Source organism: Haematobia irritans, chromosome 4, assembly GCF_050003625.1.
Source record: "Haematobia irritans isolate KBUSLIRL chromosome 4, ASM5000362v1, whole genome shotgun sequence".
NCBI classification, from domain to species: domain Eukaryota; kingdom Metazoa; phylum Arthropoda; class Insecta; order Diptera; family Muscidae; genus Haematobia; species Haematobia irritans.
This window is the reverse complement of record NC_134400.1, coordinates 192,211,366-192,226,695: the sequence shown is the minus strand read 5'-3', so window position 1 is coordinate 192,226,695 and position 15,330 is coordinate 192,211,366. Positions and strand designations below refer to the sequence as shown.

General features: G+C 28.6%; 1 protein-coding gene across 6 annotated transcripts in view; it reads right to left on the bottom strand.

The window, feature by feature from the left end:
- Positions 1 to 15,330, bottom strand: part of miple1 (midkine and pleiotrophin 1) — a 138,151-nt gene that overhangs the window by 32,685 nt on the left and 90,136 nt on the right. The gene's annotated exons all lie outside the window — the stretch shown is intronic.

The following is a 15,330-nucleotide window of genomic DNA, read 5'->3' as shown; positions in this document are numbered from 1 at the left end:
GAAAATTTCGTCAAACATTTATTTTTTTCTAAAATAAAGTTTGTTAAGACTTTATTTCCACAAACAATTTTGTCAAACTTTTATTTCTATAGAAAATTTTGCCAAAATTTATTTTTTATAGAAAATTTTGTCAAGATTTTATTTCTATGCAAAATTTTGTCAAATTTTTATTTCTATAGAACATCTTTTACAAAATTTTATTTCTATAGAAAATTTTTGACAAAATTTTATTTCTATAGAAAATTTTTGACAATTTTTTGTTTGTTTCTATAGTAAAGTTTGTTAAAATTTTATTTCCATAGAAAATTTTGTCAAAAGTTTGTTTCTCTACAAAATTTTGTCTAATTTTTATTTCTAGAGAAAAAATTATCAAAATTTTATTTCTAAAGAAAATTGTGTCAAAATTTTATTTCTATAGAAAATTTAGCCAAAATTATATTTCTATAGAAATTGTTTGACAGAATATTATCTAGCTATAAAAAATTTTGTCAAAATATTATTACTATGGAAAATTTTATTACATTTTTATTTTGTTAAAATTTCATTTCTCTAGAAAATTTTCTCTAAATGTTATTTCTATAGAAAATTTTTTCAAAATTTTATTTCTGTAGAAAATTTTGTCACAATTTGTTTTTCTATAGAAAATTTTTGAAAATTTTTTTTCTATAGTAATGTTTGTTAAAATTTTATTTTCACAAAAGATTTTGTCAAAATTTTATTTCTATAGAAAACTTTGTCAAAATTTATTTTTGTATAGAAAATCTTGTCAAGATTTTAATTCGATACAAAATTTTGTCAAAATTTTTATTTCTATAGAAAAATTTATCAAATTTTTATTTCTATAGAAAATTTTGTTAAAATATTTCTGGAGAGAATTTTGTTAAAATATTTCTAGAGAAAATTTTGTCAAAATTTTATTTCTTTAGATTTTTTTTCAACATTTTATTTCTATAGAATAATTTTGTCAAAAATTGTATTTCTATAGAACATTTTGTCAACATTTTATTTCTACTGAAAATTTTTTCAAAATTGCCTTTCTATAGAAAATTTTGTCAAAATTTTAGTTCTATAGAAAATTTTGTCAAAATTAGTTCTATAGAATAATTTTATCTAAAATTGTATGTCTATAGAAATTTTGTCAAAATTTTATTTCTATTGAAAATTCTGTAACAGTCAGTCATTTTAAAGTTCTCTTTGATATAAATCGCTTCTAAATTACTTTCATCTCACTATTTTCCCTGCCTTGTTTGTAATTTGTGCATGATTCTCAGAAATTCCAAATTCCAACTTTTACTCTATTGAATATCATTCATCCAAAAAATTTTCATTTCTTCAGGCCATCCGCCTCATCGCTCCATTTCCGAAAAACTTTCATCATTTATTCTTCTTGCTTATCCGTTATCTGTCATATTTCAAATGTATTTTGTATGCGATAAATCTTTAACTATTGTATAACTTTATGTATTGCTTCTCTCTCACTCTCTCTCTCTCTCTCTTGATCTCTCGTCAAGGCTATTCAAAAGCCAAAATCACGTTTACAGCCAAATTTACTTTTCTACCAGTCAGTCAGTACAATAATAAACAAAAAAGAAAAAAAAAATAATCCCCATAAAAATTCTCTAAATGCTAAGCAATTTTCTAGTGAATATAACTTGAATAACTCGCTGAAATAGGAAATGGAATCGGAAACACGGCAAAGCTACGGAAATGTGTATGGCCATGTAGTTTGGGCTCACGCGCGTACTCGCTTTGTACACGGACTTCCTAAATAGGTGTGGTTAAACCGCAACATGGGCAATTTGTACGATGTGCTAGGACAAGTGTAGTGGTGTGTACGCCGTTGTAGTTGTAGATGTAGTTGGGTATATGAAAATTACTACAAAAAGAAATTTGGTCATGTACATGGGAACTATTGTTTGCAGTCATACAACTACGGTAGTCTTCACAGTCCTGTCTAAGATATGGGTATATAGAAACGGTTTTTGTGTAACACGGAGATGGGTTTTCAGATTCAAAAGGAAAAGCTATGAAAATTGCTATCTTGTAGAATTGTTCTGAATTAAATACGAGAGAGGGATATTTTTGTATACCCTCCACCATAGGATGAGGGGTATATTAACATTGTCATTCCGTTTGTAACACATCGAAATATTGCTCTAAGACCCCATAAAGTATATATATTCTAGGTCGTGATGAAATTCTGAATCGATCTGAGCATGTCCGTCCGTCCGTCTGTTGAAATCACGCTAACTTTCCGAACGAAACAAGCTATCGACTTGAAACTTGACACAAGTAGTTGTTATTGATGTAGGTCGGATGGTATTGCAAATGGACCATATCGGTGCACTTTTACGTATAGCCCCCATATAAACGGATCCCTAAATTTGGCTTGCAGACCCTCTACGAGAAGCAAATTTCATCAGATCCGGCTGAAATTTGGTACATGTTGTTGGTATATGGTCTCTAATAACCATGCCATAATTGGACCACAGCGGTCCATAATTATATATAGCCCCCATATAAACCGATCCCCCGATTTGGCTTGCGGAGCCTCTAAGAGAAGAAAATTTCATCCGATCCGTCTGAAATTTGGTACATGATGTTAGTATATGGTCTCTAATAACCATGCCAAAATTGGACCATAGCGGTCCATAATTATATATAGCCCCCATATAAACCGATCCCCCGATTTGGCTTTCGGAGCCTCTAAGAAAAGCAAATTTCATCTGATCCGGCTGAATTTTGGTACATTGTGTTAGTATATGGTCTTTAACAACCATGCAAAAATTGGTCCACATTGGTCCATAATTATATATAGCCCACATATAAACCGATCCCCCGATTTGGCTTGCGGAGCCTCTAAGAGAAGAAAATTTCATCCGATCCGTCTGAAATTTGGTACATGGTGTTAGTATATGGTCTCTAACAACTATACAAAAATTGGTCTACATCGGTCAATAATTATATATAGCCCCCATATAAACCGATCCCCAGATTTGGCTTGCGGAGCCTCTAAGAGAAGAAAATTTCATCCGATCCATCTGAAATTTGGTACATGGTGTTAGTATATGGTCTCTAACAACTATACAAAAATTGGTCTACATCGGTCAATAATTATATATAGCTCCCATATAAACCGATCTCCCGATTTGCTTTGCGGAGTCTCTAAGAGAAGCAAATTTCATCCGATCCGGCTGAAATTTGGTACATGGTGTTAGTATATGGTCTCTAACAACCATGTAAAAATGGGTCCACATCGGTCCATAATTATATATAGGCCCCATATAAACCGATGTCCCGATTTGGCTTTCGGAGCCTCTAAGAGAAGCAAATTTCATCCTATCCGGCTGAAATTTGGTACATGGTGTTAGTATATGGTCTCTAATGACCATGCGAAAATTGGTCCACAGCGGTGCGTAATTATATATAGCTCCATATAAACCGATCGCCAGATTTGACCTCCGGAGCCCCTTGGAAGAGCAAAATTCATCGGATTCGGTTGAAATTTGGTACGTGATGTTAGTATATGGTCTCTAATGACCATGCGAAAACTGGTCCACAGCGGTGCGTAATTATATATAGCCTCCATATAGACCGATCCTCAGATTTGACCTCCGGAGCCTCTTGGAAGACCAAAATTCATCTGATTCAGTTGATATTTGGTGCGTGGTGTTAATATATGGCCTCAAACACCCATGCAAAATTTGGTCGAAATCGTTTGGTACGTGATGTTAGTATATGGTCTCTAACAACTATACAAAAATTGGTCTACATCGGTCAATAATTATATATAGCTCCCATATAAACCGATCCCCAGATTTGACCTCCGGAGCCCCTTGGAAGAGCAAAATTAATCGGATTCGGTTGAAATTTGGTACGTGATGTTAGTATATGGTATCCAACAACCATGCATGAATTGGTTCATATCAGTCCATAATTATATATAGCCCCCATATAAACCGACTCCCAGATTTGACCTCCTGTGCCTTTTGGAGAAGCATAATTCATCCGATCTGCTTGAAATTTGGTACGTGGTGATCGTATATGATATTTAACAACCATGCCAAAAGTGGTCCATATCAGTCCATAATCATATATAGCCCCCATATAAACCGATCCCGAGATTTGGTTTTGGAGCCTCTTGGAGAAGTAAATTTCCTCCGAGTCAGTTGATATTTGGTACATTGTGCTAGTATATGGCCGTAACAACCATGCCTAACTAAGTCCATAACGGTCTATAGTTATATATAGCCCTCAGATAAATCGATCACCAATCACACAAAAATTGGTCCATATCAAGTTTATAATTGTATATAGCCCCCATATAAGTGACCCCCATATTTCAATTCTGGCTCCCTACGTACTGTGCAAAAGTACATATCGATTCGTAATTATTTGTAGACTTACATACCTTTTTGTCTAATATATACCACGTGTGGACTAACTCACAATTTAAAAGACGATTTAAGATACCACAACCCAAGTATTTCGATTGTGTATAACAGTCTTTCGTAGAAGTTTCTACGCAATCCATGGTGGAGGGTACATAAGATTCGGCCTGGCCGAACTTACGGCCGTTTATACTTGTTTTTTTTTTTAAATCCAAAACTCAAAAATATAATTTTTTTAATCTTCAAAATTTATTTTAAATTTTTCCATTGACGTTTTGATGTCAGTTAGAGCCGATTAGTCGATATTTTATGATGACCATAGTAGGCTAAACGAATTTAAAAATCCAATTTTGAATTAAACAAGTATATACAACAGTAAGTTCGTCCGGGCCGAATCTTAAATACCCACCACCATGAATCAAATATAATAGTTTCCTTTGAAACCTCTTTGTCGTATCAGGTTACTTGATAATATATAGAATTTCAGAGGGGTTTGGAGACAGATATTCTTCTATGCAGTCCAGTTCAACCAGTACGCTTCCCGAAGATAAATGTAAAGATTCTACCTATGAAGACTAGATCAGATTCTGGATTTTTAACAACCATTTTTGTTTGAGTTTTAGAGGAATCACAAACATCTCGTGTAGGTGTTCAGGTAAATGATGAGATAACGCCTTGATTTGAAATCCAAACTCTCTAGAATTTTACCCCCATTATTAAAATGATTAGAATAAATAAAATCTGGAAATTTTGTTTTCAGTTTCATGCAATTTTCATGATCAGTGCGCCTTCTATACTCTCAAGAAGTGAAATCAGTCGATATACAGACAGATAAAAATTAGAGGCAAATTGAACAAACACTATGGTTTCTAGAAACCCAAGAAGTAAAATCGGGAGATCATTCTATAGGGGACTAAACCAAAACATGGATAGGCCCTATTTTCGGCAAAACTTTTTGTGGTTATAAAATACCTCTAGATTTCAAATTTCAGGCAAATCGTATTGAAAATACGTTTCTAGAAGCCCAAGAAGTTAAATCAGAAGATCGGACTATATGGAGGCTATACCAAACCATGAACCGATACACACCATTTTCGGCACAACCATTTGCCGTCCTAAAATACCTCTAGATTTTCAAGTTCATACAAAGCGGATAAAAACTACGGTTTCTAGAAGCAAAAGAAGTAAAATCGGGAGATCGGTCTATATGGGGGCTATACCAACTAGAGGTGTGGGCGTGAAACGAAATTCTCGTGACACACGTGAATCACGTGAGTCGTGAACAAAATCCAAAGCAACTCTCGTGCGTGAATGGGACTAAAATAAATATGTCGTGCGTGAGTGTGCGTGAGAAAAAAAAATTGGTTCGTGAATGTGCGTGAATAAAAAACACGCTCACGAAAAAAATCACGATTTAATTTATACTCGTATGTCAACTGAAATTTATTTAGCTCACGAAGTATATTCTATTTTTGAATTTTGTTACCTTTGCTGATTTCCGTTTGGAAAATGTCGTAAGTCTCGTGAATTTGTCGCGAATCACGTGAATTTTTGAATTTTGTTACCTTTGCTGCTTTCCCTTTGGAAAATGTCGTGAGTGTCGTGAAATTGTCGTGAATCACGTGAATTTTTGAATTTTGTTACCTTTGCTGATTTCCCTTTGAAAAATGTCGCGAGTGTCGTGAATTTGTCGTGAATTTTTGAATTTTGTTACCTTTGCTGATTTCCCTTTGGAAAATGTCGTGAATTTGTCGTGAATCACGTGAATTTTTGAATATTGTTACCTTTGCTGATTTCCCTTTGGAAAATGTCGTGAGTCTAGTGAATTTTTCGTGAATCACGTGAATCGTGCATGAGCGTGAGTCTTTAAAAGTAGTTCGTGCGTGAGTACTGGTTTTCATTTCGTGAATGTGCGTGAGTGGGATTGGCTATGTATCGTGCGTGGGATTGGCACATGTATCGTGCGTGTGCGTGCCTGAATAAACATTTTGCTTCGTGAATGTGCGTGAGTTTGAGTGAAATTTCAGTCTCGCTAATATCAACAAATGGACCGATACTCACCATTTTCGGCACACCTCTAGATTTCCAATTTCAGGCAAATTGGGTAAAAACTACGGATTCTAGAAGCCCAAGAAGTAAAATCGGGAGATCGGTCTATATTGGGGCTATAACAAAACATGGACCGATACTCGCCATTTTTGGCACACCTCTTTATTGTCCCAAATTACCTCTAAATATCAAATTTCAGGCAAACTGGATTGGATAACTACGGATTCTAGCAGCCCAAGACCCCAAATCGGGAGGTCACTTTATTTGGGGACAGACATACGGACATGGTTATATCGTCTTAGAAATTCTCCCTGATCAAGAATATATATATTTTATATAGTCTGAAATCGATATTTCGATGTGTTACAAACGGAATACAAACTTATTATACTCCCGTCACCATTCTATGGCGGTGGGTATAAACAGGAATGTGATCACTGTCGCTACTCGTGCCATAGATAATCTACCAAAATTTGAATCAGAAATTTTTACCAAAAATGAACTAAATTAAAAACTCTTATTTTGAAGTTTAGGATGAAAATTTTGCCAAAATTTTATTTCTTTAGAAAATTTTGCCAAAATTTTATTTCTTTAGAAAAGTTTTGCAAAATTTTATTTCGTTAGAAAATTTTGCCAAACTTTTTTGCTATGGAAAATGTTGGCAAAATTTTATTTCTATAGAAAATTTGAAAAAAAAAATTATTTCTGTACATTTTTATACCCTCCACCATAGGATGGGGGTATATTAACTTTGTCATTCCGTTTGTAACACATCGAAATATTGCTCTAAGACCCCATAGGTTAGGTTAGGTTAGGTGGCAGCCCGATGTATCAGGCTCACTTAGACTATTCAGTCCATTGTGATACCACATTGGTGAACTTCTCTCTTATCACCGAGTGCTGCCCGATTCCATGTTAAGCTCAATGACAAGGGACCTCCTTTTTATAGCCGAGTCCGAACGGCGTTCCACATTGCAGTGAAACCACTTAGAGAAGCTTTGAAACCCTCAGAAATGTCACCAGCATTACTGAGGTGGGATAATCCACCGCTGAAAAAGTTTGTGGTGTTCGGTCGAAGCAGGAATCGAACCCACGACCTTATGTATGCAAGGCGGGCATGCTAACCATTGCGCCACGGTGGCTCCCGTGGTATATATATTCTGGGTCGTGGTGAAATTCTGAGTCGATCTGAGCATGTCCGTCCGTTCGTCCGTCTGTTGAAATCACCCTAACTTCCGAACGAAACAAGCTATCGACTTGAAACTTGGCACAAGTAGTTGTTATTGATGTAGGTCGGATGGTATTGCAAATGGGCCATATCGGTCCACTTTTACGTATAGCCCCCATATAAACGGACCCCCAAATTTGGCTTGTGGAGCCTCTAAGAGAAGCATATTTCATCCGATCCGGCTGATATTTGGTACATGGTGTTGGTATATGTTCTCTAACAACCATGCAAAAATTGGTCCGCATCGGTCCATAATTACATATAGCCCCCATATAAACCGATCCCCCATTTAACTTGCGGAGCCTCTAAGAAAAGCAAATTTCATCCGATCCAGCTGAAATTTGAAAAGCAAATTTCATCCGATCCGTACCAAATTTCAACCGATTCGGTTGAAATTTGGTACGTGATGTTAGTATATGGTATCCAACAACCATGCACAAATTGGTCGAAATCGGTCAATAAATATATATAGTCCCCATATAAACAGATCTCCAGATTTGACCTCCGAAGCCCCTTGGAAGAGCAAAATTCATCCGATTCGGTTGAAATTTGGTACGTGATGTTAGTATATGGTATCCAACAACCATGCAGGAATTGGTTCATATCAGTCCATAATTATATATAGCCGCCATATAAATCGATCCCCAGGCTTGACCTCTGGTGCCTTTTGGAGAAGCAAAATTCATCCAATCTGGTTGAAATTTGGTACGTTGGTGTAGTATATGATATTTAACAGTCATGCCAAAAGTTGTCCATATTTAGAAATACAATGTTTACAAAAATTTCTATATTGAGAAAATTTTGAAAAAAATCTATAGAAATAACATTTTGACAAAATTTTTTACAGAAATAAAATTTCGACACAATTTTCTATATAAATACAAATTTTACAAAAACTTTTAGGGAAATAAATTTTTACAAAATTTTCTATAGAACTACAATGTTGAAAAATTTTCAAAATAAGATTTCTTTTAAAATTGGTAGTTGCCACAGTTGGTAGATTATTTACTGTGTGGTAGAGTGGTAAAATTTGTGACGATTTGGTAGATTGTGATATATATAACTCTCGAACAAAGGGGGACATCAATTAGTTATAGAAATAAAATCTTGACAAAATTTTGTACAGATATTAAATGTTGACAAAATTTTCTATAGAAATAAAATTTTGACAAAATTTTCTATAAAAATAAAATTTTGACAACATTTTCTATAGAAATAAAATTTACGACAAAATTTTCTATAGAAATAAAATTTTGACAAAATTTTCTATAGAAATAAAATTTTGACAAAATTTTCAAAATAATGTTTTTTTTTTAATTTGGTAGTTGCCACCATAGTTGGTAGAATTCTACCCAAAAAGGTAGATTATTTACTGTTTGTAGATTAGTAGAATTTTTGGTGTTTTGGTAGATGTAAAAATATGTAGAATGTAAAAATATTTCTATAGAAATGTTGACAAAATTTCCTATAGAAATAAAATGTTGACAAATTTTCTATAGAAATAAATTTTAGACAAACTTTTCTATAAACTTCACAAGATTTTTTATAAATATTAAATTTTGACAAAATTTTCTATAGAAATAAAATTTTGACAAAGTTTTCTGTAGAAATAAAATTTTGATAAAATGTTCTATAGAAATAAAATTTTGACAAAATTTTCTATAGAAATAAAATTTTGACAAAATTTTCTATAGAAATAAAATTTTGACAAAATGTTCTAGAGAAATAAAATTTTGACAAAACTTTCTATAGAGATAAAATTTTGCCACAATGTTCTATAGAAATAAAATTTTGAAAAAATTTCTATAGAAATAAAATTTTGACAAAATTTGTATAAAATTAAAATTTTGACAAAATTTTCTATAGAAATAAAATTTTGACAAAATTATCTAAAGAAATAAAATTTTGACAAAATTTTCTATATAAATAAAATGTTTACAAAATTTTCGATAGAAATAAAATTTTGACAAAATTTTCTATAGAAATAAAATTTTGAGAAAATTTTCTATAGAAATAAAATTTTGACAAAATTTTCTACAGAAATAAAATTTTGACAAAATTTTCGATAGAAAAAACATTTTTACAAAATTTTCTATATAAATAAAATTTTGACAAAATTTTCTATAGAAATAAAATTTTGGCAAAATTTTCTATAGAAATAAAATTTTGACAAAGTTTGCTGTAGAAATAAAATGTTGACAAGATTTTCTATAGAAATAAAATTTTGACAAAATTTTCTAAAGAAATACAATTTTGACAAAATTTTCTATAGAAATAAAATTTTGACAAAATTGTCTATAGAAATAAAATTTTGAAAAAATTTCTATAGAAATAAAATTTTGAAAAAATTTCTATAGAAATAAAATTTGGAGAAAATTGTCTATATAAATAAAATTTTGACAAAATTTTCTATAGAAATAAAATTTTGGCAAAATTTTCTATATAAATAAAATTTTCTATAGAAATAAAATTTTGACAAAATTTTCTATAGAAATAAAATTTTGACAAACATTTCTATAGAAATAAAATTTTGACAAAATTTTCTATAGAAATAAAATTTTGACAAAATTTTCTATAGAAATAAAATTTTGACAAAACTTTCTATAGAAATAAAATTTTGACAAAATTTTCTATAGAAATAAAATTTTGACACAATTTTCTATAGAAATAAAATTTGGACAAAATTTTCTATAGAAATAAAATTTTGACAAAAATGTTCTATAGAAATAAAATGTTGACAAAATTTTCTATAGAAATAAAATTTTGACAAAATTTTCTATAGAAATAAACAAAATTTTCAAAATAATGTTTTTTTTTTTGTTAATTTGGTAGTTGCCACCAGAGTTGGTAGAATTCTACCCAAAAAGGTAGACTATTTACTGTTTGTAGATTAGTAGAATTTTTTGTGTTTTGGTAGATTTTTCTAAATGTAAAAATATGTCTATAGAAATGTTGACAAAATTTCTTATAGAAATAAATTTTTGACAAAATTTTCTATAGAAATAAATTTTAGACAAAATTTTCTATAAACTTCACAAGATTATTTATAAATATAAAATTTTGACAAAATTTTCTAAAGAAACAAAATTTTCTATAGAAATAAAATTTTGACAAACTTTTCTGTAGAAATAAAATTTTGACAAAATTTTCTATAGAAATAAAATTTTGACAAAATTTTCTATAGAAATAAAATTTTGACAAAATTTCTATAGAAATAAAATTTTGAAAAAAATTCTATAGAAAAAAATTTGGACAAAATTTTCTATATAAATACAATTTTGACAAAATATTCTATAGAAATAAAATTTGACAAAATTTTCTATAGAAATAAAATTTTGACAAAATTTTCTATAGAAATAAAATTTTGAAAAAAATTCTATAGAAATAAAATTTTGACAAAATTTTCTATAGAAATAAAATGTTTACAAAATTTTCTAAAGAAATAAAATTTTTACAAAATTTTCTATAGAAATGAAATTTTCTATAGGAATGAAATTTTGACAAAATTTTCTATAGAAATAAAATTTTGGCAAAATTTTCTTTAGAAATAAAATTTTGCCACAATGTTCTATAGAAATAAAATTTTGAAAAAATTTCTATAGAAATAAAATTTTGACAAATTTTTCTATAGAAATAAATTTTTGACAAAATTTTCTATAGAAATAAAATTTTGACAAAATTTTCTATAGCAATAAAATTTTCTATAGAAATAAAATTTTCTTCTTCTTAGAGAGACATCACGTTTTTAGAGAAATAAAATTTGGAAACGATTTTCTATAGAAATAACAATTTGACAAAAAAATTCTATGGAAAGAAAATTTTTACAATATTGTTCTATATAAATAAAATTTTAACAAAATTTTCTATCGAAATAAAATTTGGCAAAAATTGTGCATTGCGATATATTCTCCAACTTTCACTCTACCTAACACTACCTAAGCGTATTGGTGGTGTAAAGTCCGACTATGTAAATTTGGTGCCAAATTTTGTCGCACCGAATATTCGCTTCAGTGGGCCAATTAAACTAACCATAAAACGGAAGAAAGGCGCGATGAACGTTTTTCAAAAATAGCACTCATTTTGATAATAAAATTCAATAACTTGCAAGTATTATTCCTTTCTAAGACTAGTCGTGGTTAAATTACAGACCAATCTGTAGATTTTTGACAGTGAAACAAATCACGAAGAGGGCGTCAACTGTTTAAATCTGTGTTGCCTAAAATATTAGAGCTAAAAAATCACCCTTTATAAAATATATATTCGGAAATCCTTATTCGCCGTAATAAGAATCGTGTGCACTGATGAGAATTTCCCAAATCCCTCCCTTCTTTCGCACATTTAAGTTTTTGCTTTTATGTTTAAAAATATTTTTATGACTTTTATTTTATATTGTTGAATATTCTTGCTGACCATTGGTAATTGTTGGTATTCACCGCACTGTCTATCCTTTGAACTTTTCATCATTACAGTCACGGCTACAATACAATTTAACACGTCAACAGAAAACCCTCAGCTTGAGGTGAGAAAAATAAAATTGAAAACTTAACGAAACCAACAACACGGAAAACAAGGGAGAAATATAAATAATTGCACGAAGCAAACGGAAATAAAAAACAACAGTAGAAGAAAGCAAAAGAAAGAAGAGTGCTATGAAATGATAAATTTTAATGGTCAAATGGTGTTTGAGTTGTAAGAGATGCTGACAAAGAAAGTGGATTCAAAAGGATGTCTGTATACACGTGAGCACATACACATACACATCTAAGGACAAAAGGTGAAATATGGTGGTCCTTGCAATTACCTTACTATTGAAAATAAAAGAAATAAGTTTGTATTGCTTGAGATGACCATAACTATGGAAGGTTCCAGAATACGAATGTGTTGTTTGAGTGTGTAGGTGCGTGTATCTGCGTGATTGAAGGAAATGGTGAAAATATGCCGGAAGTCCTTTTTTAATAGACTTAAATATCATTACCCATAATTATGGTAGTTTTTCTTCGAATATGGAATATAACAATTATTATCATCATCAGCAGTTCTTAAGAAAATAGCATTTAAAGTTGAAACGATGTTATTTACAAGAAATTATTTCTTCTCTTCCCATTCTTATAAAATCAAAAGGACGAACATGAGCAAATGGTTATAAAAACATACAGCTTCATTCCCTTAATTTTGCTTATTCGCCTTAATTTTCATTCTTTTATTTTAGTTATTGGCACATTTTTAGTTTTCATGGAACAGTTTTGGTCAATCCTATTTAATTAACTGATTGGCAATTGGACATTGTCGGGAAATCTGTTTGTTTTAATATATAATGAATTTTGACAAAATTTTCTATAGAAATAAAATTTTTACAAAATTTTCTATAGAAATAAAATTTTGACAAAATTTTCTATGGAAATAAAATTTGGAGAAAAATTCAATAGACACAAAATTTTGACAAAATTTTCTATAGAAATAAAATTTTGACAAAATTATCTAAATAAATAAAATTTTGACAAGATTTTCTATAGAAAGAAAATTTTGACAAAAGTTTCTATAGAAAGAAAATTTTGACAAAATTTTCTATAGAAAGAAAATTTTGACAAAATTTTCTATAGAAATAGAATTTTGACAAAATTTTCTATAGAAATAAAATTTTGACAAAATTTTCTATAGAAATAAAATTTTGAGAAACTTTTCTATAGAAATAAAATTTTGACAAAATTTTCTATAGAAATAAAATTTTGAGAAAAATTTCTATAGAAATAAATTTTCGACAAAATTTTCTATAGAAATAAAATGTTGACAAAATTTGCTATAGAAATAAAATTTTGACAAAATTTTCTATAGGAATAAAATTTTGACAAAATTTTCTATAGAAATAAAATTTTGACAAAATTTTCTATGGAAATAAAATTTGGAAAAAAATTCTATAGAAATAAAATTTTGACAAAATTTTCTATAGATATAAAATTTTGACAAAATTTTCTATAGAAATAAAATTTTGAGAAACTTTTCTATAGAAATAAAATTTTGACAAAATTTTCTATGGAAATAAAATTTGGAAAAAAAATTCTATAGAAATAAAATTTTGACAAAATTTTCTATAGAAAAAAAATGTTGACAAAATTTGCTATAGAAATAAAATTTTGAGAAATTTTTCTATAGAAATAAAATTTTGAGAAAATTTTCTATAGAAATAAAATTTTGACAAAATTTTCTACAGAAATAAAATTTTGACAAAATTTTCTATAGAAATAACATTTTTACTAAATTTTCTAGAGAAATAAAATTTTGACAAAATTTTCTATAGCAATAATATTTTGACAAAATTTTGTGTGGAAATAAAATTTTGACAAAATTTTCTATAGAAATATAATTTTTACAAAATTATCTGTAGAAATATAATTTTGACAAAATTTTCTATAGAAATTAAATTTTGACAAAATTTTCTATAGAAATAAAATTTTGACAAAATTTTCTATAGAAAAAAAAATGTTGACAAAATTTGCTATAGAAATAAAATTTTGAGAAAATTTTCTATAGAAATAAAATTTTGAGAAAATTTTCTATAGAAATAAAATTTTGACAAAATTTTCTACAGAAATAAAATTTTGACAAAATTTTCTATAGAAATAAAAGTTTAAGAAAATTTTCTATGGAAATAAAATTTGGAAAAAAATTCTATAGAAATAATATTTTGACAAAATTTTGTATGGAAATAAAATTTTGACAAAATATTCTATAGAAATATAATTTTTACAAAGTTGTCTGTACAAATATAATTTTGACAAAATTTTCTATAGAAATATAATTTTGATAAAATTTTAATGCGAAATTAAATTTTGACAAAAATTTTCTATAGAAATAAAATTTTGACAAAATTTTCTATATAGATAAAATGTTTACAAAATTTTCTATAAAAATAAAATTTTGACAAAATTTTCTATAGAAATAAAATTTTGACAAAATTTTCTATAGAAAAAAATTGTTGACAAAATTTGCTATAGAAATAAAATTTTGAGAAAATTTTCTATAGAAATAAAATTTTGAGAAAATTTTCTATAGAAATAAAATTTTGACAAAATTTTCTACAGAAATAAAACTTTGACTAAATTTTCTATAGAAATAAAAATTTATGAAAATTTTCTATGGAAATAAAATTTGGAAAAAAATTCTATAGATATAATATTTTGACAAAATTTTGTATGGAAATAAAATTTTGACAAAATTTTCTATAGAAATATAATTTTTACAAAATTGTCTGTAGAAATATAATTTTGACATAATTTTCTATAGAAATAAAATTTTGATAAAATTTTAATGCGAAATTAAATTTTGACAAAAATTTTCTATAGAAATAAAATTTTGGCAAAATTTTCTATATAGATAAAATGTTTACAAAATTTTCTATGAAAATAAAATTTTGACAAAATTTTCTATAGAAAAAAAATGTTGACAAAATTTGCTATAGAAATAAAATTTTGAGAAAATTTTCTAAAGAAATAAAATTTTGAGAAAATTTTCTATAGAAATAAAATTTTGACAAAATTTTCTACAGAAATAAAACTTTGACAAAATTTTCTATAGAAAGAAAATTTTGAACTTTCTTCCATTGACACCATCAGACCTACAATACCTGACTTGGACCTTCTGGCACAAGTTCTCTTACAGAAACCA